This window comes from Lactuca virosa, chromosome 1 (genome assembly GCF_052849685.1).
Source record: "Lactuca virosa cultivar CGN04683 chromosome 1, Lactuca_virosa_CGN04683_v6, whole genome shotgun sequence".
NCBI lineage: Eukaryota > Viridiplantae > Streptophyta > Magnoliopsida > Asterales > Asteraceae > Lactuca > Lactuca virosa.
In genome coordinates, this window is record NC_136426.1 from 260,144,124 (window position 1) to 260,165,061 (window position 20,938).

Consider the following 20,938-nt stretch of genomic DNA (forward strand, 5'->3'; position numbering starts at 1 on the left):
GACCGTTCGAGATCCTCGCCAGGATCGGTCCTGTAGCCTACAAACTCCGATTACCTCAAGAGCTTAGTAACATTCATCCCGTCTTCCACGTCTCGAACCTGAAGAAGTGTCTATCCAACGAGACTCTTGCTATCCCTCTCGATGAGATTGAAATCAACGAGAATCTAAACTTTGTGGTAGAACCAATCGAAATCATGGATAGAGAGATCAAAAGAACAAAACAAAGTCGCATCCTGATAGTGAAGGTTTGCTGGAATGCCAAGCGGGGACCTGAATTCACTTGGGAGCGCGAAGATCAGATGAACCATAAATATCCCCATCTCTTTCCAAATTCATGATTTGTATTCTATTTTCAAATTTCGGGACGAAATTACCTCTAACGGGGGGATGATGAGACAACCCGAAACTTTTATCCTGTGCAATGGATCTGTATATCAATAATAAACTCGAATTTATCATCTTTTAACGAAATTATGGGTCCATATAAGTGCTCTAGGCTTAGTATAACCTAGAAATGAGTCTTAGGAAGGGTTAGAAAGTGTGTAGCATCACAAAATCGGGCCAAACACACCAAAGAAGGTGTGTGCGGCCAACCAGCCGCACACCCAACCGCACACACCCTCCAGCCTCACACCTGACCCTCTATATTGGAGGAGACCCCCTTCATTCACTCTTTTCCTCTTTTGGCTGCACCCTACTCTCTCTCTCTCTCTACTTTCTCTCTCTAGAAACATCATCCAATAACACTCTAATGGACTCAAAAACGTGATCCACTTCATCATTCAGCTTGTTATCTTGGTAAGACACCTAAATCTAAGCCTAAAACTCATAGTGTTCTTCGTGTTCTTCATCCTTTGAAGGTGTACGGCTACACACCTTCATAAGGTGGCCGCAAACACACTAAAACTCTCCAAAGTGAAGAGTTTGGCCTTAATTCACGAGTAGGACTTGGTATTAGCACAAGAACACCTCAAAATCGACATTTCGGGAACAAATGAGGAGTGTACGGCCGCACACTCCTGTGTACGGCCGCACATACCCTCTGTACGGCCGCACACTCATGTGTGCAACCGCACACACGGCCTGGCCGCACACCCTGGCCGCACACGCATAAAAGTTGAGTTTGGTGGCCTTACACTCAAATCTAAGACCCTACACTCATTTAGGGACTTCAATAGGTGTTTGTAACACTTAATTCTAAGTGTTTCATGTCCCTGATGTGTGTCCATGTGTCTATTAGTGGTTATATGCCCTAAGTATATTCACATAAGTGTAATCACATGTTAATAGGATCCACTTGAGTACGAAACATCGGTTGACACTCAACATTCGTAACCGATCACACACCCAGATCCTACGTCAAACGGTGAGTTCATACCCCTACATTTTCCGTGTTTTTAATGTTTTCGGGGGGAATACAAGCAAAACTCAAATTATTTTATTAAGTTTTAAACTTATTAATGCAGTCCAATGATTTCCACGTTAATAACGTATTCGGATGTTTTATCCCTTTTTGTAATATGTTGAGCATAAGGGAGACTACTATTTTGGAAATCTAACTTCATAGCTTTCAGAAAGGTTTTTACAAAGCAGCTCTATATCAACTCGAATAAACTATAATGGGTATAGTTTGGGATAACCCTCTAGGCAGTCTCTACTTAATCAGATTTCATAAATAAATATATATAAACTATGGCAGATTTAGTTTATGTTATATGTTTTCTCAGAAGTATAAAGTACATTTATTCAAGGATAATTACTGTTTTATACTGATTTCTCGCTAGTAAACTAGATTATACAGAATTGTGAGGCGCTACTTCAATACTTTACTCTTAGGTGTATAGTGATAAATCCTTTTAGTATAACCAGAGTCTCCCGGAGGGAGAGCGTGAGATTTGTGAATAGATCTATTCGAGACTGACAATCCCACACCTAAACTGCTAGCTACAGTTGGGCGGGCACGCCTGGGGTGAACAAATGTCATTTAGCTTAACGCCTGAAGAACGTTATAAAGGTCTCTCGGTCATATCAAGTATGGTTATACGACTCGCAAATAAGTATAAACTAACTTTGTTTATGGACTCTCTTCTTCATTTGTTTTATTTTAAGTAATAAAACTACTTTTATATATGCTGATAGAAATCAAGGACTTCTAAACTGGCATCTCTACCTCTAGGACGGATAACATGTTTTCTAAAACTTATGGTTTATTTTCTACTAATAGACATTCTTTCAAGACCGCTTTTCATAAGAAAATACAGGATTTTCTTGAAGAACACTTTTCTAATGGATTCAAAGAACATTTTCTCACTAAAACTAAATGCTTATGAACTCACCAGCTTTATGCTGATATCCTTTCACAACTGCTTGTATTCTCAGGGAATTAGTAAACAGGTACTTCCAGGAGTTCGGAGAAGACGAAGCGTTAGAGTCGCGTCTGTCTATTTTACTTTTGATGTGAATAAAACTATGTATTAAACAATGTAAACCTTTTTCATATGTATTCCATGTCTGGTTGTGTTTACTATGCTTGTTATGATACAATTGTTGTGGTACTACGCATGACGTCACTCCGCCCCGGAACGTTTCCGTCATCGGTTTCGGGGTGTGACAATAATGCTTATGAATACGTTCACATACATCTCACAAACACGTATACATACACATATACAAATACACATATACCACAACTCATTCGTGTATATACATATACATATACAAACATAATCCGTCACAAGTTGGTGGAAAGTATAGGCATTACAATGTTAAACTGTGAAACGAGAACTTGATCCCGAAGGGGCACACGACTTTATGAACGATAATATTAGCTATAAGTTGGTGAATATATAGATAATCATGTATAGCAGAGGTGTGAAAAAATCGAAGCGTAAAAAACAACGTTTGTTTCCCAAAAAATCAAAAATAAGAAATATCCGTAGCTAGTTACCTACTGATTAGCTACGGAATATGCTTTCCGTTAGAATACTGTAGCTAATCCGTAGCTAATTAGCTACGTATTATTCTTATTTTTGATTTTTCGGGCACCAAACTTCATTTTTCTCGCTCCGTTTTTTTCACACCTCTATTATACATGATTATCTATATTTTCACCAACTTATAGCTCTTAATATCGTTCATAAAGTCGTGTGCACATATGGGATCCGTTACTCGTTTAGTGGTTTAACACTATAATGATTATCAATACGTTCACATACATCTTACAAACACGTATACATACACGTATACACGTACACATATACCACAACTCATTCATGTATATAAATATACATGTACAAACATAATCCATCACAAGTTGGTGGAAAGTATAGGCATTACAATGTTAAACTGTGAAACGAGTACTTGATCCCGAAGGGGCACATGGCTTTATGAACGATATTAATAGCTATAAGTTGGTGAAAATATAGATAATCATGTATAGTAGAGGTGTGAAAAAATCGAAGCGAAAAAAGGACGTTTGGTGCCCAAAAAATCGAAAATAAGAAACATATGTAGCTAATCCGTAACGAATTACCTAGGGATTAGCTACGGAATATGCTTTCCGTTAGACTTCGGTAGTAGCTAATTAGCTACGGATTAGCTACAGAGTTTTCTTATTTTTAATTTTTCGGGCACCAAACTTCGTTTTTCTCGCTCCGTTTTTTTCACACCTCTATTATACATGATTATCTATATTTTCACCAACTTATAGCTATTAATATCGTTCATAAAGTTGTGTGCACATACGGGATCCGTTACTCGTTTGGTGGTTTAACACTATAATGATTATCAATACGTTCACATACATCTCACAAACATGTATACATACACATATACCACAACTCATTCATGTATATAAATATACATATACAAACATAATCCATCACAAGTTGGTGGAAAGTATAGGCATTACAATGTTAAACTGTGAAACGAGTACTTGATCCCGAAGGGGCACACGACTTTATGATCGATATTCTTAGCTATAAGTTGGTGAAAATATAGATAATAATGTATATTAGAGGTGTGAAAAAATCGAAGCGAAAAAAAGGACGTTTGGTGCCCAAAAAATCGAAAATAAGAAAAATATGTAGCTAATCCGTAGCTAATTACCTACTGATTAGCTACGGAATATGCTTTCTGTTAGAATTGCATAGCTAATCCGTAGCTAATTATCTACGGATTAACTACGGATTCTTCTTATTTTTGATTTTTCGGGTACCAAACTTCGTTTTTCTCGCTCCGTTTTTTTCACACCTCTATTATACAGGATTATCTATATTTTCACCAACTTATAGCTATTAATATCGTTCATAAAGTCGTGTGCACATACAGGATTCATTACTCGTTTAGTGGTTTAACACTATAATGCTTTTGAATACGTTCACATACATCTCAGAAACACGTATACATACACATATACAAATACACATACACCACAACTCATTCATGTATATACATATACATATAGAAACATAATCCGTGACAAGTTGGTTGAAAGTATAGGATTGTGAAACGAGTATTTGATCCCGATTGGGCACACGACTTTATGAACGATAAGATTAGCTATAAGTTGGTGAAAATATAGATAATCATGTATATCAGAGTTGTGAAAAAATCGAAGCGAAAAAAACGACGTTTGGTGCCCAAAAAATCGAAAATAAGAAAAATATGTAGCTAATCCGCAGCTAATTACCAACGGATTATGCTTTCCGTTAGAATACCGTAGCTAATTCGAAGCTAATTAGCTACGGATTATTCTTATTTTTTATTTTTCGGGCACCAAACTTCGTTTTTCTTGCTCCGTTTTTTTCACACCTCTATTATACATGATTATCTATATTTTCACCAACTTATAGCTATTAATATCGTTCTTAAAGTCGTGTGCACATACGGGATCCGTTACTCGTTTAGTGGTTTAACACTATAATGATTATCAATACGTTCACATACATCTCACAAACACGTATACATACACATATACCACAACTCATTCATGTATATAAATATACATATACAAACATAATTCATCACAAGTTGGTGGAAAGTATAGGCATTACAATGTTAAACTGTGAAACGAGTAATTGATCCCGAAGGGGCACGCGAATTTATGGACGATAATATTAGCTATAAGTTGGTGAAAATATAGATATTCATGTATAGCAGAGGTTTGGTGAAAATATTAGCTATAAGTTGGTGAAAAAAAAACGAGTAATTGATCCCGAAGGGGCACGCGACTTTATGGACGACATTTGGTGCCCAAAAAATCGAAAATAAGAATAATCCGTAGCTAATCCGTAGCTAATTACCTACGGATTATGCTTTCCGTTGGAATACCATAGCTAATCCGTAGCTAATTAGCTCCGGATTATTCTTATTTTTGATTTTTCGGGCACCAAAGTTCGTTTTTCTCGCTCCGTTTTTTTTACACCTCTATTATACATGATTATCTATATTTTCACCAACTTATAGCTATTAATATCGTTCATAAAGTCGTGTGCACATACGAGATCCGTTACTCGTTTAGTGGTTTAACACTATAATGATTATCAATACGTTCACATACATCTCACAAACACGTATACATACATATACACCACAACTCATTCATGTATATAAATATACATATACAAATATAATCCATCACAAGTTGGTGGAAAGTATAGGCATTACAATGTTAAACTGTGAAACGAGAACTTGATCCCGAAGGGGCACACGACTTTATGAACGATATTAATAGCTATAAGTTGGTAAAAAATATAGATAATCATGTATAGAAAAGGTGTGAAAAAATCGAAGCGAAAAAAAGGACGTTTGGTGTCCAAAAAATCGAACATAAAAAAAATTCGTAGCTCATTACCTATGGATTAGCTACGAAATATGCTTTCTATTAGAATTCCGTAGCTAATATGTAGCTAATTAGTTACGGATTAACTACGAATTTTTCTTATTTTTGATTTTTCGGGTACCAAACTTCTTTTTTCTCGCTCCGGTTTTTTCACACCTCTATTATACATGATTATCTATATTTTCACCAAATTATAGCTATTAATATCGTTCATAAAGTCGTATGCACATACAGGATCCGTTACTCGTTTAGTGGTTTAACACTATAATGCTTATGAATACGTTCACATACATCTCACAAACACGTATACATACACATACAGAAATACACATATACCACAACTCATTCATGTATATACATATACATATACAAACATAATCCGTCACAAGTTGGTGGAAAGTATAGGACTGTGAAACGAGTACTTGATCCCGGAGGGGCACGCGACTTTATGAACAATAATATTAGCTATAAGTTGGTGAAAATATAGATAATCATGTATAGCAGAGGTGTGAAAAAATCGAAGCGAACAAAACGACATTTGGTGCCCAAAAAATCGAAAATAAGAATAATCTGTAGCTAATCCGTAGCTAATTACCTACGGATTAGCTACGTTTTATGCTTTCCGTTGGAATACCGTAGCTAATTAGCTCCGGATTATTCTTATTTTTGATTTTTCGGGCACCAAACTTCGTTTTTCTCGCTCCGTTTTTTTTACACCTCTATTATACATGATTATCTATATTTTCACCAACTTATAGCTATTAATATCGTTCATAAAGTCGTGTGCATATACGGGATCCGTTACTCGTTTAGTAGTTTAACACTATAATGATTATCAATACGTTCACATACATCTCATAAACACGTATACATACACGTATACACGTACACATATACCACAACTCATTCATGTATATAAATATACATTTACAAACATAATCCATCACAAGTTGGTGGAAAGTATAGACATTACAATGTTAAACTGTAAAACGAGTACTTGATCCAGACGGGGCACACGACTTTATGAACGATATTAATAGCTATAAGTTGGTGAAAATATAGATAATCATGTATAGTAGAGGTGTTAAAAAAATCGAAGCGAAAAAAAGGACGTTTGGTGCCCAAAAAATGGAAAATAAGAAACATCTGTAGCTAATCCGTAACGAATTACGTACGGAATATGCTTTTCTTTAGAATTCGATAGTAGCTAATTAGCTACGGATTAGCTACAGAGTTTTCTTATTTTTAATTTTTCGGGCACCAAACTTCGTTTTTCTCGCTCCATTTTTTTCACACCTCTATTATAAATGATTACCTATATTTTCACCAACTTATAGCTATTAACATCTTTCATAAAGTTGTGTACACATACGAGATCCGTTACTCGTTTAGTAGTTTAACACTATAATGATTATCAATACGTTCACATACATCTCCCAAACATGTATACATACACATATACCACAACTCATTCATTTATATAAATATACATATACAAACATAATCCATCACAAGTTGGTGGAAAGTATAGGCAGTACAATGTTAAACTGTGAAACGAGTACTTGATCCCGAAGGGGCACACGACTTTATGAACGATATTAATAGCTATAAGTTTGTGAAAATATAGACAATAATGTATAGTAGAGGTGTGAAAAAATCGAAGCGAAAAAAAGGACGTTTGGTACCCAAAAAATCGAAAATAAGAAAAATCTATAGCTAATCCGTAGCTAATTACCTACTGATTAGCTACGGAATATGCTTTCTGTTAGAATTCTGTAGCTAATCCGTAGCTAATTATCTACGGATTAACTACGGATTTTTTTTATTTTTGATTTTTCGGGTACCAAACTTTGTTTTTCTCGCTCCGTTTTTTTCACACCTCTATTATACATGATTATCTATATTTTCACCAACTTATAGCTATTAATATCGTTCATAAAGTCGTGTGCACATACAGGATTCGTTACTCGTTTAGTGGTTTAACACTATAATGATTTTGAATACGTTCACATACATCTCACAAACACGTATACATACACATATACAAATACACATATACCACAACTCATTCATGTATATACATATACATATAGAAACATAATCCGTCACAAGTTGGTTGAAAGTATAGGACTGTGAAACGAGTATTTGATCCCGAATGGGCACACGACTTTATGAACGATAATATTAGCTATAAGTTGGTGAAAATATAGATAATCATGTATAGCAGAGTTGTGAGAAAATCGAAGCGAAAAAAACGACGTTTGGTGCCCAAAAAATTGAAAATAAGAAAAATCTGTAGCTAATCCGCAGCTAATTACCTACGGATTATGCTTTCCGTTAGAACACCGTAGCTAATCCGTAGCTAATTAGCTACGGATTATTCTTATTTTTTATTTTTCGGGCACCAAACTTCGTTTTTCTCGCTCCATTTTTTTCACACCTCTATTATACATGATTATCTATATTTTCACCAACTTATAGCTATTAATATCGTTCATAAAGTCGTGTTCAAATACGAGGTCCGTTACTCGTTTAGTGGTTTAACACTATAATGATTATAAATACGTTCACATACATCTCACAAACACGTATACATACACATATACCACAACTCATTCATGTATATAAATATACATATACAAACATAATCCATCACAAGTTGGTGGAAAGTATAGGCATTACAATGTTAAACTGTGAAACGAGTACTTGATCCCGAAGGGGCACACGACTTTATGAACGATACTAATAGCTATAAGTTGGTGAAAATATATATAATAATGTATAGCAGAGTTGTGAAAAATTCGAAGCGAAAAAAACGACGTTTGTCGCCCAAAAAATCGAAAATAAAAGAAATTCATAGCTAATCCGTAGCTAATTACCTACGGATTAGCTACGGAATATGCTTTACGTTAGAATATCGTAGCTAATCCGTAGCTAATTACCTACGGATTAGCTACGGAATATGCTTTACTTTAGACTCCGTAGCTAATTAGCTACGGAGTTTTCTTATTTTTGATTTTTGGGGCACCAAACTTCGTTTTTCTCGCACCGTTTTTTTCACACCTCTATTATACATTATTATCTATATTTTCACCAACTTATAGTTGTTAATATCGTTCATAAAGTCGTGTGCACATACGGGATCCGTTACTCGTTTAGTGGTTTAACACTATAATGATTATCAATACGTTCACATACATCTCACAAATACGTATACATACACATATACATGTACACATATACGACAACTCATTCATGTATATTAATATACATATACAAACATAATCTATCACAAGTTGGTGGAAAGAATAGGCATTACAATGTTAAACTATGAAACGAGTACTTGATCCCGAAGGGGCACGTGACTTTATGAACGATAATATTAGCTATAAGTTGGTGAAAATATAGATAATCATGTATAGCAGAGGTGTGAAAAAATCGAAGCGAACAAAACGACATTTGGTGCCCAAAAAATCGAAAATAAGAATAATATGTAGCTAATCCGTAGCTAATTACCTACGGATTAGCTACGGATTATGCTTTCCGTTGGAATACCGTAGCTAATCCGTAGCTAATTAGCTCCGGATTATTCTTATTTTTGATTTTTCGGGCACCAAACTTCGTTTTTCTCGCTCCGTTTTTTTTACACCTCTATTATACATGATTATCTATATTTTCACCAACTTATAGCTATTAATATCGTTCATAAAGTCGTGTGCATATACGGGATCCGTTACTCGTTTAGTAGTTTAACACTATAATGATTATCAATACGTTCACATACATCTCATAAACACGTATACATACACGTATACACGTACACATATACCACAACTCATTCATGTATATAAATATACATATACAAACATAATCCATCACAAGTTGGTGGAAAGTATAGACATTACAATGTTAAACTGTAAAACGAGTACTGGATCCAGAAGGGGCACACGACTTTATGAACGATATTAATAGCTATAAGTTGGTGAAAATATAGATAATCATGTATAGTAGAGGTGTTAAAAAAATCGAAGTGAAAAAAAAGGACGTTTGGTGCCCAAAAAATCGAAAATAAGAAACATTTGTAGCTAATCCGTAACGAATTACGTACGGAATATGCTTTTCTTTAGAATTCGATAGTAGCTAATTAGCTACGGATTAGCTACAGAGTTTTCTTATTTTTAATTTTTCGGGCACCAAACTTCGTTTTTCTCGCTCCATTTTTTTCACACCTCTATTATAAATGATTACCTATATTTTCACCAACTTATAGCTATTAACATCTTTCATAAAGTTGTGTACACATACGAGATCCGTTACTCGTTTAGTAGTTTAACACTATAATGATTATCAATACGTTCACATACATCTCCCAAACATGTATACATACACATATACCACAACTCATTCATTTATATAAATATACATATACAAACATAATCCATCACAAGTTGGTGGAAAGTATAGGCAGTACAATGTTAAACTGTGAAACGAGTACTTGATCCCGAAGGGGCACACGACTTTATGAACGATATTAATAGCTATAAGTTTGTGAAAATATAGACAATAATGTATAGTAGAGGTGTGAAAAAATCGAAGCGAAAAAAAGGACGTTTGGTACCCAAAAAATCGAAAATAAGAAAAATCTATAGCTAATCCGTAGCTAATTACCTACTGATTAGCTACGGAATATGCTTTCTGTTAGAATTCTGTAGCTAATCCGTAGCTAATTATCTACGGATTAACTACGGATTTTTTTTATTTTTGATTTTTCGGGTACCAAACTTTGTTTTTCTCGCTCCGTTTTTTTCACACCTCTATTATACATGATTATCTATATTTTCACCAACTTATAGCTATTAATATCGTTCATAAAGTCGTGTGCACATACAGGATTCGTTACTCGTTTAGTGGTTTAACACTATAATGATTTTGAATACGTTCACATACATCTCACAAACACGTATACATACACGTATACAAATACACATATACCACAACTCATTCATGTATATACATATACATATAGAAACATAATCCGTCACAAGTTGGTTGAAAGTATAGGACTGTGAAATGAGTATTTGATCCCGAATGGGCACACGACTTTATGAACGATAATATTAGCTATAAGTTGGTGAAAATATAGATAATCATGTATAGCAGAGTTGTGAGAAAATCGAAGCGAAAAAAACGACGTTTGGTGCCCAAAAAATTGAAAATAAGAAAAATCTGTAGCTAATCCGCAGCTAATTACCTACGGATTATGCTTTCCGTTAGAACACCGTAGCTAATCCGTAGCTAATTAGCTACGGATTATTCTTATTTTTTATTTTTCGGGCACCAAACTTCGTTTTTCTCGCTCCATTTTTTTCACACCTCTATTATACATGATTATCTATATTTTCACCAACTTATAGCTATTAATATCGTTCATAAAGTCGTGTTCAAATACGAGGCCCGTTACTCGTTTAGTGGTTTAACACTATAATGATTATAAATACGTTCACATACATCTCACAAACACGTATACATACACATATACCACAACTCATTCATGTATATAAATATACATATACAAACATAATCCATCACAAGTTGGTGGAAAGTATAGGCATTACAATGTTAAACTGTGAAACGAGTACTTGATCCCGAAGGGGCACACGACTTTATGAACGATACTAATAGCTATAAGTTGGTGAAAATATATATAATAATGTATAGCAGAGTTGTGAAAAATTCGAAGCGAAAAAAACGACGTTTGTCGCCCAAAAAATCGAAAATAAAAGAAATTCATAGCTAATCCGTAGCTAATTACCTACGGATTAGCTACGGAATATGCTTTACGTTAGAATATCGTAGCTAATCCGTAGCTAATTACCTACGGATTAGCTACGGAATATGCTTTACTTTAGACTCCGTAGCTAATTAGCTACGGAGTTTTCTTATTTTTGATTTTTGGGGCACCAAACTTCGTTTTTCTCGCACCGTTTTTTTCACACCTCTATTATACATTATTATCTATATTTTCACCAACTTATAGTTGTTAATATCGTTCATAAAGTCGTGTGCACATACGGGATCCGTTACTCGTTTAGTGGTTTAACACTATAATGATTATCAATACGTTCACATACATCTCACAAATACGTATACATACACATATACATGTACACATATACGACAACTCATTCATGTATATTAATATACATATACAAACATAATCTATCACAAGTTGGTGGAAAGAATAGGCATTACAATGTTAAACTATGAAACGAGTACTTGATCCCGAAGGGGCACGTGACTTTATGAACGATAATATTAGCTATAAGTTGGTGAAAATATAGATAATCATGTATAGCAGAGGGGTGAAAAAATCGAAGCGAACAAAACGACATTTGGTGCCCAAAAAATCGAAAATAAGAATAATATGTAGCTAATCCGTAGCTAATTACCTACGGATTAGCTACGGATTATGCTTTCCGTTGGAATACCGTAGCTAATCCGTAGCTAATTAGCTCCGGATTATTCTTATTTTTGATTTTTCGGGCACCAAACTTCGTTTTTCTCGCTCCGTTTTTTTTACACCTCTATTATACATGATTATCTATATTTTCACCAACTTATAGCTATTAATATCGTTCATAAAGTCGTGTGCATATACGGGATCCGTTACTCGTTTAGTAGTTTAACACTATAATGATTATCAATACGTTCACATACATCTCATAAACACGTATACATACACGTATACACGTACACATATACCACAACTCATTCATGTATATAAATATACATATACAAACATAATCCATCACAAGTTGGTGGAAAGTATAGACATTACAATGTTAAACTGTAAAACGAGTACTGGATCCAGAAGGGGCACACGACTTTATGAACGATATTAATAGCTATAAGTTGGTGAAAATATAGATAATCATGTATAGTAGAGGTGTTAAAAAAATCGAAGTGAAAAAAAAGGACGTTTGGTGCCCAAAAAATCGAAAATAAGAAACATTTATAGCTAATCCGTAACGAATTACGTACGGAATATGCTTTTCTTTAGAATTCGATAGTAGCTAATTAGCTACGGATTAGCTACAGAGTTTTCTTATTTTTAATTTTTCGGGCACCAAACTTCGTTTTTCTCGCTCCATTTTTTTCACACCTCTATTATAAATGATTACCTATATTTTCACCAACTTATAGCTATTAACATCTTTCATAAAGTTGTGTACACATACGAGATCCGTTACTCGTTTAGTAGTTTAACACTATAATGATTATCAATACGTTCACATACATCTCCCAAACATGTATACATACACATATACCACAACTCATTCATTTATATAAATATACATATACAAACATAATCCATCACAAGTTGGTGGAAAGTATAGGCAGTACAATGTTAAACTGTGAAACGAGTACTTGATCCCGAAGGGGCACACGACTTTATGAACGATATTAATAGCTATAAGTTTGTGAAAATATAGACAATAATGTATAGTAGAGGTGTGAAAAAATCGAAGCGAAAAAAAGGACGTTTGGTACCCAAAAAATCGAAAATAAGAAAAATCTATAGCTAATCCGTAGCTAATTACCTACTGATTAGCTACGGAATATGCTTTCTGTTAGAATTCTGTAGCTAATCCGTAGCTAATTATCTACGGATTAACTACGGATTTTTCTTATTTTTGATTTTTCGGTTACCAAACTTTGTTTTTCTCGCTCCGTTTTTTTCACACCTCTATTATACATGATTATCTATATTTTCACCAACTTATAGCTATTAATATCGTTCATAAAGTCGTGTGCACATACAGGATTCGTTACTCGTTTAGTGGTTTAACACTATAATGATTTTGAATACGTTCACATACATCTCAGAAACACGTATACATACACATATACAAATACACATATACCACAACTCATTCATGTATATACATATACATATACAAACATAATCCGTCACAAGTTGGTTGAAAGTATAGGACTGTGAAACGAGTATTTGATCCCGAATGGGCACACGACTTTATGAACGATAATATTAGCTATAAGTTGGTGAAAATATAGATAATCATGTATAGCAGCGTTGTGAGAAAATCGAAGCGAAAAAAACGACGTTTGGTGCCCAAAAAATTGAAAATAAGAAAAATCTGTAGCTAATCCGCAGCTAATTACCTACGGATTATGCTTTCCGTTAGAACACCGTAGCTAATCCGTAGCTAATTAGCTACGGATTATTCTTATTTTTTATTTTTCGGGCACCAAACTTCGTTTTTCTCGCTCCATTTTTTTCACACCTCTATTATACATGATTATCTATATTTTCACCAACTTATAGCTATTAACATCGTTCATAAAGTCGTGTGCACATACGAGGTCCGTTACTCGTTTAGTGGTTTAACACTATAATGATTATAAATACGTTCACATACATCTCACAAACACGTATACATACACATATACCACAACTCATTCATGTATATAAATATACATATACAAACATAATCCATCACAAGTTGGTGGAAAGTATAGGCATTACAATGTTAAACTGTGAAACGAGTACTTGATCCCGAAGGGGCACGCGACTTTATGAACGATACTAATAGCTATAAGTTGGTGAAAATATATATAATAATGTATAGCAGAGTTGTGAAAAATTCGAAGCGAAAAAAATGACGTTTGTCGCCCAAAAAATCGAAAATAAAAGAAATTCATAGCTAATCCGTAGCTAATTACCTACGGATTAGCTACGGAATATGCTTTACGTTAGAATATCGTAGCTAATCCGTAGCTAATTAGCTACGGAATATGCTTGACGTTAGACTCCGTAGCTAATTAGCTACGGATTAGCTACGGAGTTTTCTTATTTTTGATTTTTGGGGCACCAAACTTCGTTTTTCTCGCTCCGTTTTTTTCACACCTCTATTATACATTATTATCTATATTTTCACCAACTTATAGCTATTAATATCGTTCATAAAGTCGTGTGCACATACGGGATCCGTTACTCGTTTAGTGGTTTAACACTATAATGATTATCAATACGTTCACATACATCTCACAAATACGTATACATACACATATACATGTACACATATACGACAACTCATTCATGTATATTAATATACATATACAAACATAATCTATCACAAGTTGGTGGAAAGAATAGGCATTACAATGTTAAACTATGAAACGAGTACTTGATCCCGAAGGGGCACACGACTTTATGAATAATATTAATAGTTATAAGTTGGTGAAAATATAAATAATCATGAATAGTAGAGGTGTGAAAAAATCGAAGCGAAAAAAAGGACGTTTGGTGCCCAAAAAATCGGAAATAAGAAAAATCCGTAGCTAATCCGTAGCTAATTAGCTACGGATTAGCTACAAATTTTTCTTATTTTTGATTTTTAGGGCACCAAACTTCGTTTTTCTCGCTCCGTTTTTTTCACACCTCAATTATACATGATTATCTATATTTTCACCAAGTTATAGCTATTAATATCGTTAATAAAGTCGTGTGCACATACATGATCCGCTACTTGTTTAGTGGTTTAACACTATAATGCTTACGAATACGTTCACATACATCTCACAAACACGTATATATACACATATACACATACACATATACCACAACTCATTCTTGTATATACATTTACATATACAAACATAATCCATCACAAGTTGGTGGAAAGTATAGGCATTACAATGTTAAACTGTGAAACGAGTACTTGATCCCGATGGAGCACATGACTTTATGAACGATATTATTAGCTATAAGTTGGTGAAAACATAGATAATCATGTATAGCAGAAGTGTGAAAAAATCGATGCCAAAAAATCGACGTTTGGTGCCCAAAAAAATCGAAAATAAGAAAAATCTGTAGCTAATTACCTACGGAATTAATTACGGAATATGCTTTCCGTTAGAATACCGTTGCTAATCCGTAGCTAATTAGCTACGGATTATTCTTATTTTTGATTTTTCGGGCACCAAACTTCGTTCTTCTCGCTCCGTTTTTTTCACACCTCTATTATACATGATTATCTATATTTTCACTAACTTATAGCTATTAATATCGTTCATAAAGTCGTGTGCACATTAGAGATCCATTATTCGTTTAGTGGTTTAACACTATGATGCTTATGAATACGTTCACATCAATCTCACAAACACATATACATACACGTACACATATACCACAACTCATTCATGTATATAAATATATACATATACAAAAATAATCCATCACAAGTTGGTGGAGAGTATAGGCATTACAATGTTAAACTGTGAAACGAGTACTTGATCCCGAAGGGGCACACGACTTTATGAACGATACTAATAGCTATAAGTTGGTGAAAATATATATAATAATGTATAGCAGAGTTGTGAAAAAATCGAAGCGAAAAAAACGACGTTTGTTGCCCAAAAAATCGAAAATAAGAGAAATCTGTAGCTAATCCGTAGCTAATTACCTACGGATTAGCTACGGAATATGCTTTACGTTAGAATATCGTAGCTAATCCGTAGCTAATTAGCTACGGATTATTCTTATTTTTTATTTTCCGGGCACCAAACTTCGTTTTTCTCGCTCCGTTTTTTTCACACCTCTATTATAAATGATTATCCATATTTTCACCAACTTATAGCTATTAATATCGTTCATAAAGTCGTGTGCACATACGGGATCCATTACATGTTTAGTGGTTTAACACTATAATGATTATCAATACGTTCACATACATCCCACAAACACGTATACATACACGTATACACGTACACATATACCACAACTCATTCATGTATATAAATATACATATACAAACATAATCCATCACAAGTTGGTGGAAAGTATAGACATTACAATGTTAAACTGTGAAACGAGTACTTGATCCCGAAGGGGCACACGACTTTATGAAAAATATTAATAGTTGTAAGTTGGTGAAAATATAGCTAATCATGTATAGTAGAGGTGTGAAAAAATCGAAGAGAAAAAAAGGACGTTTGGTGCCCAAAAAATCGAAAATAAGAAAAATCCATAGCTAATTACCTACGGATTAGCCACGGAATATGTTTTCTGTTAGAATTCTGTAGCTAATCTGTAGCTAATTAACTACGGTTTAACTACGGATTTTTCTTATTTTTGATTTTTCGGGCACCAAACTTCGTTTTTCTCGCTCCGTTTTTTTCACACCTCTATTATACATGATTATCTATATTTTCACCAACTTATAGCTATTAATATCGTTCATAAAGTCGTGTGCACATACGGGATCCGTTACTCGGTCAGTGGTTTAACATCATAATGCTTATGAATATGTTCACATAAATCTCACAAACACGTATATATACACATATACAAATACACATATACCACAAGTCATTCGTGTATATACATATACATATACAAACATAATCCGTCACAAGTTTGTGGAAAGTATAGGAATTACAATGTTAAACTGTGAAACGGGTACTTGATCCCGAAGGGGCACACGACTTTATGAACGATAATATTAGCAATAAGTTCATGAAATTATAGATAATCATGTATAGCAGAGGTGTGAAAAAATTGAAGCGAAAAAAACGACGTTTGGTGCCCAAAAAATCGAAAATAAGAAAAAAAATATGTAGCTAATTACCTACGGATTAGCTACGGAATATGCTTTCCGTTAGAATACCGTAGCAAATCTATAGCTAATTAGCTACGTATTATTCTTATTTTTGATTTTTCGGGCACCAAACTTCATTTTTCTTGCTCCATATTTTTCACACCTCTATTATACATGATTATCTATATATTCACTAACTTATAGTTATTAATATCGTTCATAAAGTCGTGTCCACATACGAGATCCATTACTCGTTTAGTGGTTTAACACTATAATGCTGATGAATACGTTCACATACATCTCACAAACACATATACATACAAGTACACATATACCACAACTCATTCATGTATATAAATATGCATATACAAACATAATCCATTACAAGTTAGTGGAAAGTATAGGCATTACAATGTTAAACTGTGAAACGAGTACTTGATACCGAAGGGGCACACGACTTTATGAACGATATTAAAAGCTATAAGTTGGTGAAAATATAGATAATCATGTATAGTAGAGGTGTTAAAAAATCGAAGAGAAAAAAACGACGTTTATTTCCCAAAAAATCGAAAATAAGAGAAATTTGTAGCCAATCCGTAGCTAATTACCTACGGATTAGCTACGGAATATGCTTTACGTTATACCCCGTAGCTAATTAGCTACGGATTATTCTTATTTTTAATTATTCGGGCACCAAACTTCGTTTTTCTCGCTCCGTTTTTTTCACACCTCTATTATACATGATTATCTATATTTTCACAAACTTATAGCTATTAATATCGTTCATAAAGTCGTGTGCACATATGTGATCCGTTACTCTTTTAGTGGTTTAACACTATAATGATTATCAAGACGTTCACATACATCTCACAAACAAGTATACATACAGGTATACACGTACACATATACCACAACTCATTCATGTATATAAATATACATATACAAACATAATACATCACAAGTTGGTGGAAAGTATAGGCATTACAATGTTAAACTGTGAAACGAGTACTTGATCCCGAAGGGGCACACGACTTTATGAACAATATTAATAGTTATAAGTTGGTGAAAATATAGATAATCATGTATAGTAGAGGTGTGAAAAATCGAAGAGAAAAAAAAGACGTTTGGTGGCCAAAAAATCGAAAATAAGAAAAATATGTAGCTAATTACCTACGGATTAGCTACGTAATATGTTTTCTGTTGGAATTCCGTAGCTAATCCGTAGCTAATTAGCTATGGTTTAACTACGGATTTTTCTTATTTTTGATTTTTCGGGCACCAAACTTCGTTTTTCTCGCTCTGTTTTTTTCACACCTCTATTATACATGATTATCTATATTTTCACCAACTTATAGCTATTAATATCGTTCATAAAGTCGTGTGCACATACGGGATCCGTTACTCGTTCAGTGGTTTAACATCATAATGCTTATGAATACGTTCACATAAATCTCACAAACACGTATATATACACATATACAAATACACATATACCACAAGTCATTCGTGTATATACATATACATATACAAACATAATCCGTCACAAGTTGGTGGAAAGTATAGGAATTACAATGTTAAACTGTGAAACGGGTACTTGATCCCGAAGGGGCACACGACTTTATGAACGATAATATTAGCTATAAGTTGATGAAAATATAGATAATCATGTATAGTAGAGGTGTGAAAAAATCGAAGCGAAAAAAACGACGTTTGGTGCCCAAAAAATCGAAAATAAGAAAAAAAATTTGTAGCTAATATGTAGCTAATTACCTACGGATTAGCTACGGAATATGCTTTCCGTTAGAATACCGTAGCAAATCCGTAGCTAATTAGCTACGTATTATTCTTATTTTTGATTTTTCGGGCACCAAACTTCATTTTTCTCGCTCCATTTTTTCACACCTCTATTATACATGATTATCTGTATATTCACTAACTTATAGTTATTAATATCGTTCATAAAGTCGTGTCCACATACGGGATCCATTACTCGTTTAGTGGTTTAACACTATAATGCTGATGAATACGTTCACATACATCTCACAAACACACATACATACACGTACACATATACCACAACTCATTCATGTATATAAATATGCATATACAAACATAATCCATTACAAGTTAGTGGAAAGTATAGGCATTACAATGTTAAACTGTGAAACGAGTACTTGATACCGAAGGGGCACACGACTTTATGAACGATATTAATAGCTATAAGTTGGTGAAAATATAGATAATCATGTATATTAGAGGTGTTAAAAAATCGAAGAGAAAAAAACGACGTTTGTTTCCTAAAAAATAGAAAATAAGAGAAATTCGTAGCCAATCCGTAGCTAATTACCTACGGATTAGCTACGGAATATGCTTTACGTTATACCCCGTAGCTAATTAGCTACGGATTATTCTTATTTTTAATTATTCGGGCACCAAACTTCGTTTTTCTCGTTCCGTATTTTTCACACCTCTATTATACATGATTATCTATATTTTCACCAACTTATAGCTATTAATATCATTCATAAAGTCGTGTGCACATATGTGATCCGTTACTCGTTTAGTGGTTTAACACTATAATGATTATCAATACGTTCACATACATCTCACAAACAAGTATACATACACGTGTACACGTACACATATACCACAACTCATTCATGTATATAAATATACATATACAAACATAATCTATCACAAGTTGGTGGAAAGTATAGGCATTACAATGTTAAACTGTGAAACGAGTACTTGATCCCGAAGGGGCACACGACTTTATGAACAATATTAATAGTTATAAGTTGATGAAAATATAGATAATCATGTACAGTAGAGGTGTGAAAAATCGAAGAGAAAAAAAGGACGTTTGGTGCCCAAAAAATCGAAAATAAGAAAAATTTGTAGCTAATTACCTACGGATTAGCTACGTAATATGTTTTCTGTTAGAATTCCGTAGCTAATCCGTAGCTAATTAGCTACGGTTTAACTACGGATTTTTCTTATTTTTGATTTTTCGGGCACCAAACTTCGTTTTTCTCGCTCTGTTTTTTTCACACCTCTATTATACATGATTATCTATATTTTCACCAACTTATAGCTATTAATATCGTTCATAAAGTCGTGTGCACATACGGGATCCGTTACTCGTTCAGTGGTTTAACATCATAATGCTTATGAATACGTTCACATACATCTCACAAACACGTATACATACACATATACCACAACTCGTTCGTGTATATACATATACATATACAAACATAATCCGTCACAAGTTGGTGGAAAGTATAGGCATTACAATGTTAGACTGTGAAACGGGTACTTGATCCCGAAGGGGCACACGACTTTATGAACGATAATATTAGCTATAAGTTGGTGAAAATATAGATAATCATGTATAGCAGAGGTGTGAAAAAATCTAAGCGAAAAAAACGACGTTTGGTGCTCAAAAAATCGAAAATAAGAAAAATCTGTAGCT